This window comes from Hypanus sabinus, unplaced genomic scaffold (assembly GCF_030144855.1).
Source record: "Hypanus sabinus isolate sHypSab1 unplaced genomic scaffold, sHypSab1.hap1 scaffold_88, whole genome shotgun sequence".
NCBI lineage: Eukaryota > Metazoa > Chordata > Chondrichthyes > Myliobatiformes > Dasyatidae > Hypanus > Hypanus sabinus.
This window is the reverse complement of record NW_026781732.1, coordinates 836,335-856,910: the sequence shown is the minus strand read 5'-3', so window position 1 is coordinate 856,910 and position 20,576 is coordinate 836,335. Positions and strand designations below refer to the sequence as shown.

The following is a 20,576-nucleotide window of genomic DNA, read 5'->3' as shown; positions in this document are numbered from 1 at the left end:
CTACCTCCACCAAGGCGGAGAGTAAGGAACAAGACACCAGATGTATCGGCAACAATGTCGCGGGAATCGGAGGGCAGAGTACTGATTTGCTTCGAGGCGATAGACAGAAACAAAAATGACTCAGGGCTCATAAGAGAATCTGAATGTTACCATTTTTATGAAGACTCTGGAGAACGAGTGTTTCCCACTGATTCATTCAGAGTCCAGAGTGTTTCTTAACCTGAAACATTAGGTGAGCACGCGGTATGCAAAGTGCTGAGCAGTAGATTCGTGACAATATTTATCACATTTATTCATTATTATTCATCTATAGGTTTTGTTTCATATTTTGCTGGTTTGGTAGTTGTCTACTACTGTAGTCAGAACTTTATCAGCCTCCCTGGTGGTCTAGTGGTTAGGATTCGGCGCTCTCACCGCCGCGGCCCGGGTTCGATTCCCGGTCAGGGAATTAAGATATTGCCTGCTGTAATTTAATGTGTTTATTTTAAATTATTTTGTGTATTAACTTGCTTCCACAAGAACCCGATTCCTGTCTATGCTTAACCTTCATCCGCCTGATTCAGCACCATAAAACCACAAAATATATGAGCAGAACATGACATTGTGAAAAATATCGCAGGTGCTGTCTCAATAAAGCTCGAAATAACTGTGCGAGGTCTTACAGACAATAACTTGCAATCGATACAATGTAGATTTGATCTTCTTCACTCCTCACTGCACCTCAATCCACTCAGAGATGCTGTCTCTCTGTAGAAGAGGGTGACCATACATTTCCCATATTGGACTCTGGTCCTACTCACTCAGTTTGCCGACATCTCCTTGACTCATCTGCCCGGGGTCATCACTGCGCAAATCTCAGTGAGTGTTGTCAGGTCCAGTCGGGTTTATTGCCGTGTGCACAGGGACGGTGAGGGACAGGTACAATGAAACACCTGCAGGTTCAGTATTGGCTAGAAAAGACAGACAGTACGCAAAACATAAATTGTACAATTCTGCATCATCATCAAAAGATAGTTATAAATCTTGTGCCAGTTTCAGGCTTGGAAATGATTCCTCAGGCAAACTGATAACATAGATTGCGAACTATTATATCCACGGGAGAGCATGCAGGCCCAAGAAAGGCCTGTTTATTCCTTTTCTTCAAACAGACAGACAACAGAAAGAAAGGCGAGTCTCTAGTCATCTTCAGCCAGCCCTGGAATTCAATAAGATCAGGCTGTCCCAGACTTTTTCTCAATCCTCCCCCCACCCCCATACCGCAGTTGCCGGACAAAAGTCGGGCGGTCATCTCCACCAAATCTTCTACCGTCTCCCCAGATGAGAGATAAACTCCTGTCGCCCGCCTTTATTTCGACTCCCTGACAGCGTCCCCAGCTTCGATCAGAAGCATATGGACATGAATGTTGTATAATGGGACATTGTTCTGAGTTTTGCTCAGTATTGAGCGGACTTTGGGGAGGCAGAAGCAGTCAGAGTCTGTGGGAGGGAACAACTCTTGGGTGAAACCCTTTCCGCAATTGGATAACACATTGGATTGACATCTGCATACACGAATGGGAGCTAGGTAGTTGCACGTATTTGACGAGATTGGTTGATGTCGGACCATGACACCGCGTCAGTGACAATTGGCGAGGGTGATTTTGACGGAAGGTCAGCGAACCGCTTTGTCTATGGCAATAGGCGAGGTCGCTCGGTAGACAAGAGAGCAATGGGGAGTCTGTACAGTGAGTGATATGAAACGGCGAAAGCTTTTCGCGTTCAGAGACCGTGCTGCCCACTTCGGCGAATCAATCACAATCTCAATCTCCCCTCTCCCAGCCACGGCTGAACAACATATCTTATTGAATATGGAAATATTTTTATAAGTTGACAATTCAAGTGTTTTCAGCTAACCGAAATTTCACATGGTGGTCGTGTCATGACGGAGCAGTGAACCAAAGTCCAGGAGCAGATTTGTTTAAAAAATCGCTACTCCTTCATGTCATATTACCAGTTCGCACCGACATTTCAGCACCAATTTACACCCACTCCCCTACGCTCCACCCGAGCTGTCTTGTAAAGGAAAATCTATAAACGTCCAACTGCATTCACACAGTCCTTTCACTGAACACGAATATTGATAGCTAAGCGTTCGCTTCAACTTGTGAGGAAAGTGTGGGAGTGAGGGAGTGAGATGTGGAGAGAGAATGAGAGAGAGGGAAGAGAGAGAGAGAGAGAGAGAGAGAGAGAGAGAGAGAGAGAGAGAGAGAGAGAGAGAGAGAGAGAGAGAGAGAGAGAGAGAGAGAGAGAGAGAGAGAGAGAGAGAGAGGAGAGAGAGAGAGAGAGAGAGAGAGAGAGAGAGAGAGCGAGAGAGAGAGAGAGAGAGAGAGAGAGAGAGAGAGAGAGAGAGAAGGGAGAGAGAGAAAGAGAGAATGTGTGTATGGGTGTGTTAGAGAGAGAGGAACATGGAAGTGAGGCAGGGTAGAGAGTCACATCCTAGACAGAACAATGGAGAATTGAAAGGCTGTTGGAGAAAGAGAGAGAGTTACACGGCAATTTATCAATTTCATGTTCACTTTCGGCACTGTTTTCCTCCCAGTGTTTTTTTGACCACCAGAGTAACTCACCTCACCGACAAAACGAAGTGGATCTTTCCGTCCCTTCATTTAAACTCGAACGCTGCAGGGCTCGTCAGTATTATCACCGTTTATACTGAGGTGGAGAAATGGTTCATGCGTTTACACATTGCCCTTCAACAGAGGGAACAAGAGGACTTTATACTTATTGACCAGTTTCTACAATTATAAAGGCAATTAACGTTAAATTAGTGCCATTAATTCTTAAAATTCCAAAGTTAGTTCTGATTTGGATAGCAAACACGAGGAAATCTGCAGAAGCTGGAAATTCAAACAACAACAGACACAAATTTTGTATGTGTTGTTTTCTGATGTGGACGCAAGGATTCTGCTCAGTGCGATAAATCGCCCGCTGTCTAACTTAAGGAAGTACGTTGGTGAACGAAGCTCTGCATCCGTACAGTTGTAGAACACACCGGCATCAATCGCCCTGTTTCTACTCAGAATCTATTGTTAGACACTCGGTTACAAATTGAAAATATCGTAGCTAAAAAGGCTGTATTGGCATGTTGATTTGGCTAGTTTCCACCTGTCCCCTCCCATCAGCAAGTGCATGCTTCATTGCGCTTGTGTGTGCACATAGATGTGCTTATAAATATAAATTTGAGTTCACTTTGACGTAATCACCAATTGCGTATAATGCATGATCCCCTCGGTTAGACCCCTCACCAGATACAGGTAAATTGAGTCACTGTCGGTTATTTTCGTGTAGTAGAAACTCAAGACATCGAACAGCATATGCGTGTGTGAGGGGTGTGTGGTGGAAAATATTTTCAATTTTTTGCGTTGAAGTACTGAATCAGGACCTCCTAATCTGGTATATATTCTCAGCTAAAAATGCTGCGAGAACTGACAGAAATATGGGATGTCAACTCCACAAATTCTCTAATCTCCCCAGCTGAAGGAACAGGATTTATTGAAGAACGTGGTACCGGCTCCAGATCTGTGCTGGATACGGTACCAGAACTCAGTACCTCGAAATCCATGTCGTTAATGAAAATCCAATCGGGAAAGTACCACGTTGAACAGGGAATCAGAATCAGGTTTATTATCACCGGCACGTGACGGGAAATTCGTTAACTTAGCTGCAGCAGTTCAATGCAATACATAATCTAGCAGAGAGAGAAAATAATAATAATAACAACAAATGAAATAAAACATAATAATAAATACATAAGTAAATCAATTATCTATATTGAATAGATTATGAAAAATATGTAAAAACCGAAATACTGTATATTAATAAAGTGAGGTAGTTTACGCTTCAAAGTCCATTCGTTATTCTGATTGCAGAGGGGAAGAAGCTGTTCCTGAACTGCTGAATGTGTGTTTCTGTCTCATAACCTTAGATACCCAAGGTCAACCCTGATATCCGGTGCCATCTGTGTCGACGTTGCTCCTTTGCAGATTGGAAGAATTATCATCGGCAGTGTCATGACGGTCTATTATTGCCCCTCATTAATGAGCAACTGCAGATTGTCAACTGAACACGCAGTTCTCAGACAGCATCCAGCGTGTTAAGTTTTATTGGCACTCTACACGCTGCTGCTTGTAGTTGTGAGCGCTGCGAGCAGGGTTCGAACCTGCGCGGGGAATCCCCATTGGATTTCAAGTCCAACGCCTTAACCACTCGGCCATCGCAGCTCCATCAATGTTCAGCACCTACTGTAGCACTGCACCTGAAGTGAGCGTTGTACTTGATTTATTTTCGGTAACGGAAATGGCGAACCGATCATGCTTTGAGCTTGTCTTGCAGCCAGTGGCACAGGGAACATTTCGCTGGTAGGGGAAATAATAAATTCAATTAAATACCAACAAATTCTGGAAGCAAAGTTCACACCGTCTGTAAAAAAAGCTGAAGTTGAAAAGAGGATGGCTTCTATAACAGGATAATGATCCTAAACACACCTCAAAATCCACAAAGGACTACCTCAAGAGGTACAAGCTGAAGATATTGCCATGGCCCTCACAATCCCCCGACTCAAACATCATCAAAAATCTGTGGACAGACCTCAAAAGAGCTGTGCATGCAAGATGGCCCAAGCATCTCACAGAGCGAGAAGCCTTTTGCAAGGAAGAATGGACGCATATCCTCCAAACAAAAATTGAAAGACTCTTAGCTGGCTACAGAAAGCCCTCACAAGGTGTGATACTTGCCAAAGGGGTGTTACTAAGTACTCAACATGCAGGTGGCACAAACTTGCGCTTCGACCCCTTTTACTTTTTTTCTTATCTTGAAACTGTAAAAGATGGAAATAAAAAAGTAATCTTGCTTAAAATATTAAAGAAATGTGTTATCTTTAACTTTATGCCTTTTGGAAATCGGGTCATCTTTTACTCGCTTAGCTGTTGACAGTAACAGAAATTTTGAGCATCGGTGCCCAAATCTTTGTATTCCACCGTATCCTTCCTTGCAATGTGCATCACCGTACCACACGATGATCTATTTGACAAATCCTCCCATTCTCCTCAACTGTCTTTGATCTTAAATGTGTTTTAATCTTTTGAGATTTTGAACACGTTGAAGTCAGGCAACCTTTCTTACATTTTCTTTTCTTTAGCCTCCCTTCCTTCTTTCAGAGTGGAGTAACAATCCCAATTTTGCAACCATCAGCATCCATTCTAGAATGTAATGATACGTGAAGGAGTACTATTATTGCCTCGACAATCTTCAGATCCCACTTTTGGAACCCAGGTTTGTAGTCCAACTGGTCCCGTTGACATACAGCTTCAGAGCTTTCAGCTTCACGGGCACCTTCTCCAGAGCCACACTATCCACTCTCACTGATGCCCACTGACACGTGTTTCTCGGTGCCATTATGCTGGAGTCATCCATAGAGCAAAATATTCATTCAGTTCGACACTTTTCTTTTCCCCCATTACTGCTTCTTCCGCGTCATTTTCCAGCTTTCTGATACCCACTCTCGCATCCCTTTTATTCTTCATATGTCTGAAAAAATGTTATTTTCTCTATTATTAGCCATTTATTTTTTTCCTGTCTTCAAATTTTATTTGCTTTCCTTTGTATTTTGAAAGCATCCCAAACCTCCAGCTTCCCACTAATGCTTGCTATATTATAAACCCTCACTTTTGCCTTTATTGTGCCTTTACTTTCCGGTATCAGCCACCGTTGCCTCATTCTCCCTATCGAATATTTATTCTTATTTGCGATGCATCTATCCTGCGCCTTTCCAATTGCCCCTAGAACACCAGTCCTGCGGGATCTGCCGTTAACCCTGCTCGTTCCCCTTTCCAATCGACTTGGCCAGCCCTAGACTTAGGTCGCTGTTGTTTTCTGCGAGTGACAGTGTCGAGAACTGTTATCGTCCCTGACATTTTTCTCTGCGAATGACGTGGTCGGGAACTGCTATTGCTATTGTGTTTCCATGCGACTGACGGGGTCGAGGATTGTTATCGTCCCTGACTTTTTTTCTGCCAGTGATTTTTTGGGGGACTGCTATTGTCACTATAATTATTTTTTTAACTGCTGCAGGGGAGGAGACAATTTGGGGTTTGTGAGATTTTCTTTCATTTCCGTTTTCGTGCCGAGGTTGATGTCTGTCTTTAAATCAACACCCATGGCATGTCTGTATTCAGTTGTTGCCCAGAGCAGACAAATATCAGAGTTGTATTGTATATGCAGGCTTTGAGAATAATATTAACCGTTTGCACCTTTCTATTCTCTTCACTCGCGACACTGCAGTTCCACTTACTGTATGGAATACTCATACGTCTAATTTTAGATTCTCGCTCTCGGACTGCAGGATAAAATCGATCACATTACAATCACTGCCTCTGAAGCATTTCTGTATACTAATCTACCTGGTCAAAGCACAACACAACACACAATCCACAACTGCCTTTTCCTAATGGGCTCAACCACAATGTACTCTAAATATCCATCCAGTAGGCATTCCCAAACTACCTGCATGTTGAGTCAGTGTGGTTAGCAGGGAGGGTCGCTGGCTCCTGTGTGGTTCACCCGTCCCTGTAATTGATCAGCAGTACAGTCAACGCAATGGCTCTTCCTCCAGACCACCCGGTGTGAGTGACTGCGTGTCATCAGTCCTTGGTCGTTGCTGAAATGGTTCAGTGTCTAAAGAATGGAGAAACGAGCGGCGTCACGGGAACGACACTCTGCCAACGCAGGATGGGCTGAGATTGTCACTTTCACGTGATTGGTTTCAGCTCGGTATGTTGTCAGACATTCCTGGTATTCGTCTCAGAGTTGGCTTATAATTAGTGATCACATCCATAGACTCCAAACAGAACACAAACTAGTCGTGATGTGAAGGCTTGCCTGTGTCCGTAACCTAGAGAGTGAAGCTGGCTGGAGTTAGGAATTAATGCATTGGATCTTGGTAGGGTCACTCATGCTAAACAAGTCAAATGGTAAGAGGGCAGACTGAGAGTGCTCACCGGTCCTACAATTTCAAGGATTCAGCTCAGAGATAACAAGCCGAACTGGTCAAAGAAAACTTCAGTGAAACGAAAATGAAGAGACCGTCTACATATGTATCCGCCGGTATTTCTGAATCGCTACCCGGGACTTGGCAGGCAATTGTGAAAACCGAGAGGACGCTACTGACACGATGAATGAATCCCTGAACGTCGCCGACCGACAGGGATGGAGGATCTTCATTGCTGTCCCGAAAAGCCAGCGGCGAGACTGGCAATAATTTATGAAATTAGTCAACTCCGCCTTGGGGACAGGCGTCCTTTGTATCCAGGATATCTTCATGTAGCGGTGACTCAGAAAGGCGGCGACCGTCATTAAGGAATTCATCACCCAGGACATACCTCTTCTCACTGTTACCATCAGGAAGGAGGTGCAGAAGCCGACAGCACACACTCAGTGACTCAGGAACAAATTCTTCCCCTCTGCCATCCAACGTCTAAATGGATATTGAACCAATGAACACTGCATCACTCTTTTATCTGTTTTTAGCTATTTTAAATTTAACAATTAAATATACATATATATACTCTAATTGAATATTTGACTTTTATTTCTATATGTATCATGCATTGATTGTACTGCTGCCGCTAATTTAACAGATTTCTCGACATCGGTCCGAGAAATTAAACCCGAATCTGATTGTGATTCTGAAGTAAGTCACATCCGTAAGACAGATATTGGTGAAGATTGGAACTGAGACTCGCAATCCGGATCAGCGGAAAATGAGTTCAATGGTGAAATCCTGCCTCTCGAAATCCCAAGCGTTTGGCACAACAATGTGACCGGAGTGAGCAGTTTCGTCTGTCACCTAATTTCTGCCCGCACCGATTCGAAACCCTATGAAGTGTATAAGCCGATATTGTATGCACGTTAGAGGCACTTGGGTCCTGGTCGGGAAAAGGGAAGAGGTTAAACTATATTAGTACACTCGCCAGTTTCAAGTTCTTCCACTTTAATGTCCATAGCGCTCATCAACATGCAGCCCCATCGTTTTCCAAAGACTGCTGCGCTGTTTCCATTTCACACGTATTTCCACAACAGAGTGTAACAGCAACACAGTTTCCCAGCTCCTACACTGACCTCCTGAGGCCAGCGCGCCGAACACCTTTCCAGTCATTCTGCATATGGGACGGGTTTCAGCAAACTATGCCATTCTCCGACTCTCTCTCCCTGCTGACTTGCATCTCCCGGAGCTCTATCATTCCTCGAATAAATATTCAGCTGGTTTGACTTTCCAAAATGTGACACTTCAAACTTACCTGCATTTAAAACTATCTCCAATTCCTTCTTCAGTGCTTCTCTTTGATATTGCCAATTATCTCGTGCGGCAATGCAAAAATCGTGAAGCAAATCGCTGATAATATCCAATAACGGGGCTCGTCCGGGATTTGAACCCGGGACCTCTCGCATATGCTTTTCCACCCGAAGTGAGAATCATACCACTAGACCAACGAACCTGCATTCGCAGATTGCGTCACAGCTGAACTGCGAAGCCATTTGAAGTTAATTGGTGGAAGACCCGTTGTCCTTTCCCTTGTTGAGAGGAGAGCGTGATGTCAAAATATGCTGGGCCCGTATTGCTTTGAGATTACAAGAGTATTCGTTACCTGATACAGACAGAATAAAAATATAACAGACCCTGATGTAGTGCACGTCAGAATGCGTTTGCCAATGGAAAGGACCCAAACTAGGGACGCTTGTTTAAAACTGAATTGCGAGCGTATTTCTCTCGCATAGGGTGATGTTCCTCGGCAATTACCTGCCTCGGCGGTTGGTAGAAGCTGGATAATTAGAATGATTAAGGGCAGGTGTACCGTGAACAGCGGAGACGTTTGATAAATGGAAGACAATAACAAGTGACACCAGGATGAATTTTCACACGCGGACTGTACTCTTTTCCAGAGATACTGCCTGGCCTACTGAGTTCCTCCAGCATTTGTGTATGTTTCGCAAGTTCGTCTCACATCCTGCTCAGTTAGTCTGATTATCCTTTCACTGAGAAGCATTTTTGAGTCACGTGACCTTGCAATTCCTGTCACGTCACCTTCCAAATTTACTATCTATATTTACCTCTTTTCGGTGCATCTAAGTCGAAACTCACAAGAGGATTCCCATTCAAACTGTGCAATCTATCATCCACATTCTCCCACTCCACGTCGAGTATGATTGCCATCGCCGATGACATCACCAAATTGCAGTTTAGGTAAAAACTGGTATGGAGATGGATTGAGAGAGAGTGTGTGGAGTGTGATTCATATCCTCCTGACAGTGGAGGGGAAAACGAGAAGATCATGAAAGTTAACAGGATGGGGATATTTGCTGAATGACAGAAACTTTCCTTCAGCCATACTGACTGTAAAATAAAGAACACAAAGAACGAAAGAGAGTAAGAATGCCGAACTCTCATGGACGGGATTGGAAACTAGCTCTCCAGTGGAAACTGTAACCTTAACACAAAGACTTCGGCCACTAATCTATCCCGGCCATGGTCGTGAACTTATGGCAAACTTAATTACTGTAGCCACTCAAAGGATTAATGTGCTTTCAAGTTTCCGGGGATGGGGTAGTAGAAAAGAAACTGGTTTTTCAGCTTGCTGCTGCTGTTGAAAGGGAAGTGTTGTTTGTTTTGACAGAGAAGCTGAGAATAGAATGAAATGGACGGTGCGTGCACATAAGATTAGTCTAGTTTAGGATTGTGGTCAGAGAAGACGAGATGTTTAGAAAGGTCCTGCCGACCGTGTTGACTACTGTGTTATTCAATATGAATATTTCCGACGGTATTAACTAATTTTACACAACTAGTCCCGGCATGTGGTGTAATCATCTGATACATTATCGTTGATTTAAATACGCTCAACCAACTGAAATCACAGTTTCACCGAGGGACAGGTAAGATACAGGACAACACGGCGCCCTCATACCTCAGACTGAACTCTGACATCCCCAACCCTCTCAGGCTGTCATCGCCCATCACTCCTCCTTCAAAATTAGCCATGCTTCCGGATTCCAGTGCCGATTCCTCGCGTCTCAATCAGGACCGACCCCGCGCACGCTGCTGCTGAAAGGAAAACCTGCATTGAAACTCCTTTCCCAATCGTTAAAAAGTTCAACTGCAGTGTTTCCTCTACTGCAGCCGACCTGTACATGTGAAGCACACTTCGCCTTCCAATGGGCAGTTGGGGGAGCTCTGACGTGTTGTTTACGAGCGTGTTTTCCTAAATACATCACAGACAACATGCATGAATTTAAATGTTGCGTGAAACGAAGACGCGATATGAGGTTACATTTCCCAGGAAGGCGGCATAACCCGGTCATCTTATTCGCGGCGCGGCACACTTTGAAATGGATGCATGTAGCCATGAACTACAGGTTAGCCACTGTTACAGGACTCGACAGGGCAGCCTTCTGATAATCTCACATCAAGAGCCGAAGTCAGACACCTTATCCATTAGGCCACATTATTTAAGTCAGATTATTTAGAAATGGCCAAGAGTATTTTGCTGTCGGGTTTTCGTGATTGTCCAAACCATGAAAAGTTACTATTTAAGAATCAGGTGGTGAATTCCTATAATATCCGTTTACTTGAGGTGAAACAGCTTGATAAGAAAACAACTGGACATTGTTAGTTCAAAATATTTTTATCTTATACAGATAATACTATACAGAATATTCTGAGTTACTGTGCAGGGAATATAACCCGGATGTTGAACACGACCACAGCACCCAAGGGGCTTACGATAGCTATTTCCATTTTTCTGTGGTTGGCCCAGATCATTTCAACTCTTCCTTATCCATCTTCATGAATTCCGGTAAGCATGGACAAGCACCATCAATAGAAGTAGAACATAAAGCAAGCATGCAGACCATAAACGAAGATTTGTGTGTTCCAAAGAATTACAGACATTGAATAACCGACGAGTTGGTGGTGAGGTTAAAGCGATGGACTGGGAATCCATTCTGCTCTGGAAACGTGCATCCGAATACCATTCTTGTCGTCAGCCGTTTGTTTTGTGGGACCATCTCTTGAACTTTCACTTAAACCTCTTCAAACATCATTCGTTCAGCATTAAATCTACTGTTATTCAACCATAAACGTGCATATATCTAAATATATTAACTAATTATCTGGAACCAAGCTTCGAAACACAAAATCTATATCACATTGAACACATAAAATATTGTTCAGACAATAATATTATCACAGATTAACATATATTCTGGAGATGTCCAAGATGGCAAAAATGCATATACTGTAGAACATATAGTTAAACATATTTGCATAATACTACAGACGTTGCAATAAATAATGTTTAATGAATGCCAGTTGGACCTTCAGCAGTCTCAAAGGGCGAGAAAGATGTCATTCAACAAACAGTCCTTGAACTTATCCCGTGGTACGTTCCGCCTGACGGTATGAGGTCGATGATATTGTGGTTCAGCAGAACTAATGGGAGTTGCCTTTGATAATGTTGAGGTCTCTGTGAACGCAGCGCTTCTGGGATGTGGACGAAGGAGCCCTGATGATTCTCCCAGCAGTTCTGACACTTCATTACCATGTTCGTGTGCAGATGTTTTGCAATTCCCGTGTGAGACGGTTATGCAGCTCCTAAGGACACTGCCGGCAGTATTCCGCTTAAATCTGGTTGGAATAGAGGCGGGAAGCCTCTTTTGCCTCAATCACCCCAGGAACTCGATGCAGTTCTCTGCCCTCGTGACTAAACACGTGGTATTGATGAACTATGTGAGATCACTTGTGATGTGCAATCCAGGAAACTCGGCGCTCCTGACTTTCTGCAGAAAGGAGCAGAAGCTGTGCAGAAAGTAATGGACCGGCAGATTTTCCCTTTTGCTCTACACAGGGTCCGAGGGAACACGCTGTCAAGCCCCGGGGGATTCGTCCACCGTCATTTGCCTGAAGACGGCAAAATACCTCATCCACTGTAATCTGCATCGGGTCCATGGTCTCGCCGCTGCTTTATCTCACTCCTTAGACGCTGTGATTGTCTCGCGAGTAAATCACCCCCACCTCTTCTGGCTCCACGCACAGAACATCATTCTGATATTTCGGCGGACCAAGGTTGTCCCCTGCAGCCCTTCTGCTCCTAACCTATCGGCAGAAGCACTTAGGATTCTCCTTTAGCTCCAGCAAACTCATGCCTTCTGAGTTAACATGTAGGGTTTTGTCATCCCGATTTCTTTCTCTTGAATTTCTCATCCTCCTCAAGGGCGTGTTCTGAGCCGGTATATTACCGTTTAGCACCTGAAATCACCTGTATAGCTTCCCGTATAATAAACATAAAACAATGAGAAGTTTAGTGTTGATGTTGATGAAGGAATGTTGCTGATTACTTCTGTCCTCTTATTTGTCAAGAACTTCAGTCAATAATATCAGCGGAAGCGAGTCATTGATTGAAGAGAGATGATGGGCATACATCGCGCAAAAAGCAACACAACAGTATTCCTTCAGATTCTCCTCTAAATGTATTATTTTACACACAATTTAACTAATTTAATTGTTTTGGCCTGTCCATATGGAATGAACTGATCTCCCTTGTTTAACTAATCTGAGAATGTACCGCCCGAATGCTCAGTAACTTTTCAGATGAGGCCAGATAAGACATCTTGAACCGAAGCGTGGGCATTCCACTTCACATGCTGTCCAAGTCGCTCATTTCCTCCATTGTTTAATGCTGCAGATTCTAGTGTTGGCGGTCATTGTATCTCTCAAAATTCAGACACGGGCTTTCCGGAAGTAAATGTAAAGTGAAATTATAATTTCCTGTTGCAGGAGCTCAGCGGGTCCGAGAGTATCTCTGCAGGGGAAAGGATAGACATTGTGATAATTAATGACCGATGCTCTTCCTCAAGCGGAGGGCGATCAGGCTCTGGAGAATACGACGAGAATGTGCGCTGCGAGCCCAAACCTCATCAGCCCAAAGGAGTCGCGTCTGGAATTTTATGGGACCAAGTGAGAGAAATATGGGTTCGGAGACGATGGACAGAATAACCTTAAGTACATCTTAAACATACCACTGTTTTGCCACTGGCAATCAGTCAGAAACCTCTAAAGTTATGAGAGTGAGGACTGGGTGTGCACAGCAACAGGCACAGATAATCGAATGGATACACAGAAATATGTCATAACAACGGCCTCGGTCAGTGTGGGAATTAAGCAATGCTGAATTGGACGGGAGAATTAGGCTCATCGGGAATACATGGAGACAAGCAATATTTAGTTTCCCTTGTCGTTCTGTTCAAATTCTGAGTGAATATCTAACACTGATGAAGCGCGTCGAAGAGCCACTTGCCAAGCCAGCTTAGAAGCATCGAAACATGGAAAGCCTACAGAGCAATACAGACCCTTCGGGCCACAAATCTGTGCCGAATATGTCCTTACTTTAGAAATTACCTGGGGTTACCTCTATTTTTCTCAGCTCCATGTCCCTATCTAGGAGTCTCTTAAAAGACCCAATCCTATCCGCCTCCACCACCGTCGCCGGGAGCCCATTCGCGCGTTCACCACTCTGCATAAAAAACAATATCGCTGACCTCTCCTTTGTACCTACCTCCAGGCACCTTTCAACAGCACCCTTTTGTGTTAGCCATTTCAGCCCTGGAAAAAGATCAGACTATCCACAGGATAATTGCCTCTCATCATCTTATGCCCCCCCATCAGGTCACTATTCAACCTCCGTCGATCGAAGGAGAAAAGGCCGAGTTCACTGAGCCTAATCTCATAAGACATGGACCCCAATCCAGACAACATCCTTGTAAAGCACCTCTGCACCCTTTCTATGGCTTCCACATCTTTCCTGTAGTGAGGCGACCAGAATTGAGCACAGTACTCCAAGTGGACACAGACCAGGGTCCTATATAGCTGCAAAATTACCTCCCGGCTCCTAATCTCTATCCCACGGTTGATGAAGGCCTTCTTAACCACAGAGTCAACATGCGTAGCAGCTTTCTGTGTCCTCTGGACTCGGACCCAAAGCTTTCTCTGATTCTCCACATTGCCAAGAGTCTTACCATTACAACTATATTCTGTCATCATATTTGACCTACCATAATGACCCACCTTAAACTTATCAGTGTGGACTCCGTCTGCTACTTCTTAGGCCAGTTTTGCATCCTATCAATGTCCCGCTGTGACCTCTGACAGCCCTCCACACTATCTACAACATCCCAAGCATTGTGTCATCAGCAAATTTACTAACCTATCCCACCACTTCCTCACCCAGGTCATTTTTTTTAAAAAAAAAAACGAAGAGTAAGGGCCCTAGAAAAGATCCCTAAGAAACAAACTGGTCACCGGCCTCAATGTAGAATACGGCCCGTCTACAACCACTCTTTGACTTCCGTGGGCAAGCCAATTCGGAATACATTATGCAACGTCCGATGGAATCCCATGCCTTCTTACTTTCTGAAGGAGGCTTTCATGGGGAACCTTATCAAATGCCTTACTGAGATCCATATATATAACATGCTGTGCTCCAGCTTCAGCAACTCTTTTGGTACATCCTCTAAGAATTCAGTCAGGCGAGTAAGGCAGGACCTGCACTTTACACAGCCATGCTGTCTATCCCTAAGGGTATTATGTTTCTCCAAATGCGCAGACATCTTTCCACTCCGGATCTTTTCCAGCAACTTGCTCACTACTGAGGTCAGAATAACTGGTCTATAATTTCCTGGGTTATCTCCTCTCACTTTGTTGAACAAGGGAACAACACACGCAACCCTTCAATCCTTCGGTACTTCTCCCCTCCCTATTAATATCAAGAACATAATTGCAAACGGCTCATCAATCTCCTTCCTCGCTTCCCATAGCACCCTGGTGTATCGCTCATCCGTCCCTGATGCTTTCCGAAAAGCTCCAGTACATGCTCTTTCTTTACGTCTGTATGCTCAGGCGTTTCAGTCCGCTGTAAATCATCCTCACAATTGCCAAGGCCTTTTTCCTTGATTAATAGTGAAGCAAAGCGTTCATTAAGTACCTGCTCTAAATCCTCCAACTCCATGCACACGTTTTATCTATCGCACCTGATTGGTCCTATTCTCTTGCTCGTCACGTGCTTGTAGAATGTCGAGGGATTTTCCTTCTCATGGACCCTTCTCACTCTACATTCCATTATTAAGCTCCTTCCTAGCAACCCTGTAATTTTCTAGAGCTCTAACAGTCGCCAGTTTCCTGAACATTTCGTAAGCTTTTCTTTTCTTCTCAGCTATATTTTCTACTTACCTATTTTATGTACAATGGTTCTTTAACTCCACCAGCCGTTCCCTGTCTCAATGGAAGATTCCTATTCAGAACTCCATGCAAATATTCCCTGGCTATTTGTCACGTTTCTACCATGCATTTCGCTGACAACATCTGCTCCGAATTTATGCTCCCAAGTTCCTGCCTATTAGCATCATAATTTCCGCTACCGCAATTAAACGTTTTCCCAAATTGTCTTGTCCTATCTCTCTCCAGCTCTGCGGCGACAGAGCTGGTGTTTTAGTCACTATCTCCAAAATCCGCTTCCACCAAGAGATCTGACACCAGACCAGATTCATCTCCCGATGCCAGGTGAAGTATAACCTCTCCTCTAATGGGCCTATCCACATTTTGCGTCAGGATTCCTTCCTGAACACACCCAACGAACTCCTCCCAGCTAAACCCCTTGCGCTACGGAGATGCCCATCAATATTAGGAAACTTAAAATCTCCGATCACGACACCCCTATTATTATTGCATCGTTCCAGATCCTGCCCCTCTGTCGGCTTCTTGATATCACTGTTACTATTGGGGGGGGGGGCTATAAAAATACCCAGAAGAGTTGTTGCTTCTTTCCTGTTTCTGACATCCACCCACACTAACTCAGTAGACCATGACTCCATGACTTTCTCCTTCTCTGCAGCCGTGACAATATCGCTAATGAACCATGCCACGCATCCACCTCTTTTGCCTCCCTCTCTGTTCTATTTGAAACATCTAAACCCCGGCACACTCAACAGCCATTCCTGTTCCTTAGACATCCAGGTCGCTGTAATGGTCAGAATGTCACAGTTCCACGTATCGATAGACGTTCTGAGTTCTTGTATATGATACAGCTTGCATTAAAATAGACTCATCTCAAACCATCAGGCCGATTACATTCTTGCTCTCTCATCTGCCTATCCTTGCTCACAAACGCCCTACAAGCCGTAACTACTTGTGCTGCAAACTGCCCATCCTCTGTCTCTTCAGTTCGTGTCCAAACCCCTGTAAATCTATTTTAGACCCTCTCCAACAGCATTAGCAATCCTCCCTTCCAGGATATTGCCCTCCCCCCCCCCACGTATTCAAGTGCAACCATTACTTTTGGTACATTTCAGACCTACCCTAGGAGTAGACCTAATGACCTAAAAATCGGAATCTCTGACCCCTGCTCTTATCCTTCAGCCACGCATTTATCCTCCACCTAACACTGTTCCTATACTCACTGTCTGGTGGCACAGACAGTAATCCAGAAATTACTGTCCTTGATGTCCTGCTTCTCAGCTTCGTTCCTAATTCTGCTTTCAGGTCCTCCATCTTTTTTTCTGCCTCCGTCGATGCCAGTATGTGCTATGTCCCATAGCTGCTTAGGCTCTCATTTCAGGATATAGCGGATGTGATCAGAAACTTCACGAACCCCGGCAACTGGGATGCAAACTACCATCCGTGTTTCTTTTCCACGTTCACAGAATGGCCTATCCGTCCCCCGAAATATAGAGTCCCTTATTACCGCTGCTTTCTTCTTCTTCAGTTCCCTACCCTTCTGAGCCACAGGGTCAGGATCAGTGCCAGAGACACGGCCACTGTTGCTTCCACCAGGTAGGTAGCCCCACCACGCCCCCCGCCCCCCACCAACAGCACTCAAAATGGAGTACTTAGTTTTAAGGAGTCAGCCACAAGTGTGCTTTCCACGAATTGTCGCCCTCCACTACCTCTCCTAACAGTCAACCACTTATCTGTCTCCTGTGGTCCCGGGGTGACTACCTGTATGTAGCTCCTGTCTATCACCTCCTCACTCTCCCTAACGAGCCGAAGGTCATCGAGCTGCCGCTCCAGTTTCTAAGTCGGTCTGGAAGCAGCTGCAGGTTGATGTACGTGGCGCAGATGTGACCATCAGGGAGGCTGAAAGTCTACCGGACATCCCACATCTGACGGTCAGAGCAGGAAACTTACCTCGCAGTCATACCCACTGTTCTAAAGTGCCGAGCCGCATTAAACTCGGGTTTTTAAAACGCTTCTCCCGACCTTTAGGAAACTCTCTCTGTCTCTACGATTCGGCTGGTCCGCCAGGAAGTTGCAAACTGCCACGGGGCAGAGGTGAGTGTTGTTGCTTTGATTAAGGAAAAGATGTCCAGAAAATAAAAATGATGAGAATACACCACAGGGTTCTCCAGGTGTCGGCGGAAGAGATTGAGGATGTATTAGAACTGATCCGTCAAGAATCAATAGATTCAGGCATGTCTTTACAAAAGATTGGAAAATTGCAAATGCCACCTCATTCAACAACATTTAAAACAATCTGCGATATTTCTATGTGTGGCTTGCCGCAGTGATGTAGAAGATATTATCCTCGCATCCACAGAGGTGTTTGGTTATACTTACTCTGTGATGAGCTGTAAGCTGAGATACCAGAAATATGAATTAATATTTTAACCGACCCTACCTTACCAGCTGAGCGCTTTCAGTCATTTTTGTTTTTATTTCGATTTCCAGTATCATTCTGATTTCTTTTTTAAAAAATCGACTACATTTTCGGATAGAATACAGTTCCAGATAGAGAAAGTTAATCTATTGGTTTGGAATTTCTTTAAAGGTCTGCGTAATTTTATCATCAGTGTCAGTATATGTTCCTACATACTGCACTGTGATTTATTTTGCAGAATAGCGGACCAGATGGTGGACGGGGAAGGACGCGGATGGTCACGAGGTCTCGGGAGGTGAACAGGGATAAAGATGGAGATATGCAGGGACAAAGAGGGAGCAGTCCGGTGTTGGAGACTGAGTAGAAAAAGAAACATAAAACACACACGACTCCGCCATGTTCCAGTCCGATCATGTTCCCCTCACGGTGAAACTCAGAAATCGAATCTGATGTACTGGCGTGGCAGAGGAAATAAACAGGGCATTTATAGTGGAATCGAGGGCATTGTGAGAGACATTGGGAGTGAAACACCGTGACCATCACTATGTGGTATAATGATTAACAGCGGAGAGGGTGCAGGATGGAGAAACGGGAGCGGATCCATCCTGACTGGACAAACCAGAGTAAAACAATCCTTCCATCACGAAATTGGAAAAGGAGACGTAACGGAGGGAATGGAAATAAAAAAAAAACGGGCGGGACATCAGTGGATTGTCCCCGACAGTTCCCGAGTTCGACCGAGCGTTCATCTGAGTGAATTAAAGCTGGAGAGCGTCGTACATTTTTGAGAAGAATCTGATGAAGAGAAAATTTCTCCTTCACAGAGTGGACAACGAGTGAAATATGTCACCAGTAAATACATGCGTATGTCAGAGCGCTCAGTTGTTAGCCGTGGTTCTACATATCGGAAAGCTGATAGCTTAAGCAGGGAAATGGCGATTGATTTAATTCTACTGCTTAAACCAGCTGGTCGCTCTATGATTTAACGAAATTGGTTAACAGTCTCAGTGGGTATTTCACCGCGTTCTTCAGCTCCTCTCTAAATTTTCTCTGAGTCACGGCGTAAATACATGTGTTGGTGCAGGAGCTGAGGATCTGCAGTATCGTCGCCGTGGAGTCTGCGATATAAATCGGATCAGCGTACGAGTAGAAAGGGATATTTGCAGCCCGTCGGTAGTAATCAAAAACCACCCGTGGGAACCACAGAAATATAAAACTACCGGTTATACTGAATAGTAAAACGACCGATTTCCTTCGGTTCTCCATCTCCGGGTCCTTCTCATTCTTTCCGGTGCTGCGACCCCGGAGCCCCATCCGGACTTTATTTGCAGAAAAAATCCGTCTGACTGTCAGAACATTTAACAATAAAATCAGAACCAATGGGAGACAAGGCATGAAAATGCGATGGAACATCTCAAATGGGGCCCAGGAGGGAGACGAATAGAAGCTCTTTGTGGACACACAGCCATAGGAAACTCCATTAATTAGCACCCCAGTCTCTATTGTAAAGTAGAAAGGGATACTTTCTAAACAGCCCAGAACACTCACTGTCCCGATAACCACAGCCGCCGTTCTTTCGGTGCAATATTTCGTTTTCAGCTTTTCACAACAAATGGCTACAAATCTGTCACAGGTGAACGCGACTGTCAGCCAGACAGAGACCCCGGTGGTTGCTAAAAGCAGGCAACGGGCGACCCTGCAAACGGGAGTTCGATTGAGGAAGGAATACCTAAGGTATATGTCAACATTCCACTTCAGCAGAGGGTCAGAGATAACGACCAGGAGATCGGCCGCTGCCATTCCCAGCAGGTAGCGAGTGATACATTTGGAGAGACCGCACTTTCCTCGGGACAGGATAACAATCGCCACCAGGTTAACTGCGAGAGAGGGAGGAAAACAGAGAAATTACCGACTACTCAGGGAACTCGAGCCGCAGCTTGATAGAAACAGATTAGATCTTGTAGTTTTTTTGCCTCAAAGGGACGAAGAACATATGAAGAGACTGGCACTGCCCATTATCGGAGTGTCAGAGTACTGCCGAAAATTTTGTAAATTAGTTAAATTTGGGTGAATTCTGAAATCGACCAGAGGACAGCTGTTTCAATATTTCCACGGCCGCAGTGAGCGATGGACATTAAATCTCAGCACCACTGGCTCCGAGCAGCACGGAAATGAAAGGAAATCCACATCTGTTGTTTCCTCTGCTCACATTCCTGAAATAAATGAGATATTCGCGTTGTTACATCACCCAGTTACGCAATTCCTACGGACAGAACAGAAGGACGGCTGCTTCCCATGCAGACATTTCGATTCACAATTATTGCATGACATCGAGACAGCAATGAAGATTTCAGTCAAAGGCAGCATCTCGGCTCCAATATTGAGCGCTGCCTGCTATGAAAGCAACGGGATTAATATTGTCAGCGCCTTCCTCCCATGACTGAATTGCGGGGACTGGACAGGTGGCTGTGGAGACAAGTAGCGACAGAAACACTTCAGAACATCGGAATTAACTCTCAGTTTCTGCCATTTGCAGATGTGACAGCGGCTTACCGGGAATTCCAACGGCTGAAATAACAGGGTAGTAAATGTCTTCTATCCGCCAGATTACTGGATATCCCATTTGAGTGACGCAATGAACGCTATTGCTCTGAATTCCACAGCTCGGCAAGACACTCTGGGCTGACGTACTGCAACAGGCTCTGATTTATACAGGGGATCGATCTCCAGTGACAAGGTCCCACCTCTGACCATTGTTAGTGAACAAACAAATTACATCACCGGCAGTGTCTCAGGTGAAAATGCTGTTGGGATGGAACAGTATCATTGGCATTACCTCAGTCA

The 20,576-nt window shown here is 44.7% G+C and overlaps 3 non-coding genes across 3 annotated transcripts; 1 reads left to right on the top strand and 2 right to left on the bottom strand.

Annotated features, from left to right (window-relative positions):
• Positions 1 to 376: 376 nt before the first annotated feature.
• trnae-cuc (transfer RNA glutamic acid (anticodon CUC)) lies at positions 377 to 448 on the top strand. Its single transcript has one exon. It is a non-coding gene; the product is annotated as a tRNA-Glu (tRNA).
• Positions 449 to 4,177: 3,729 nt separating this feature from the next.
• On the bottom strand, positions 4,178 to 4,259 carry trnas-uga (transfer RNA serine (anticodon UGA)). The gene has a single exon. It is a non-coding gene; the product is annotated as a tRNA-Ser (tRNA).
• Positions 4,260 to 8,447: 4,188 nt separating this feature from the next.
• trnap-cgg (transfer RNA proline (anticodon CGG)) lies at positions 8,448 to 8,531 on the bottom strand. The gene is given in 2 exon segments: positions 8,448 to 8,483; positions 8,496 to 8,531. It is a non-coding gene; the product is annotated as a tRNA-Pro (tRNA).
• Between the last annotated feature and the right edge of the window lie 12,045 nt (positions 8,532 to 20,576).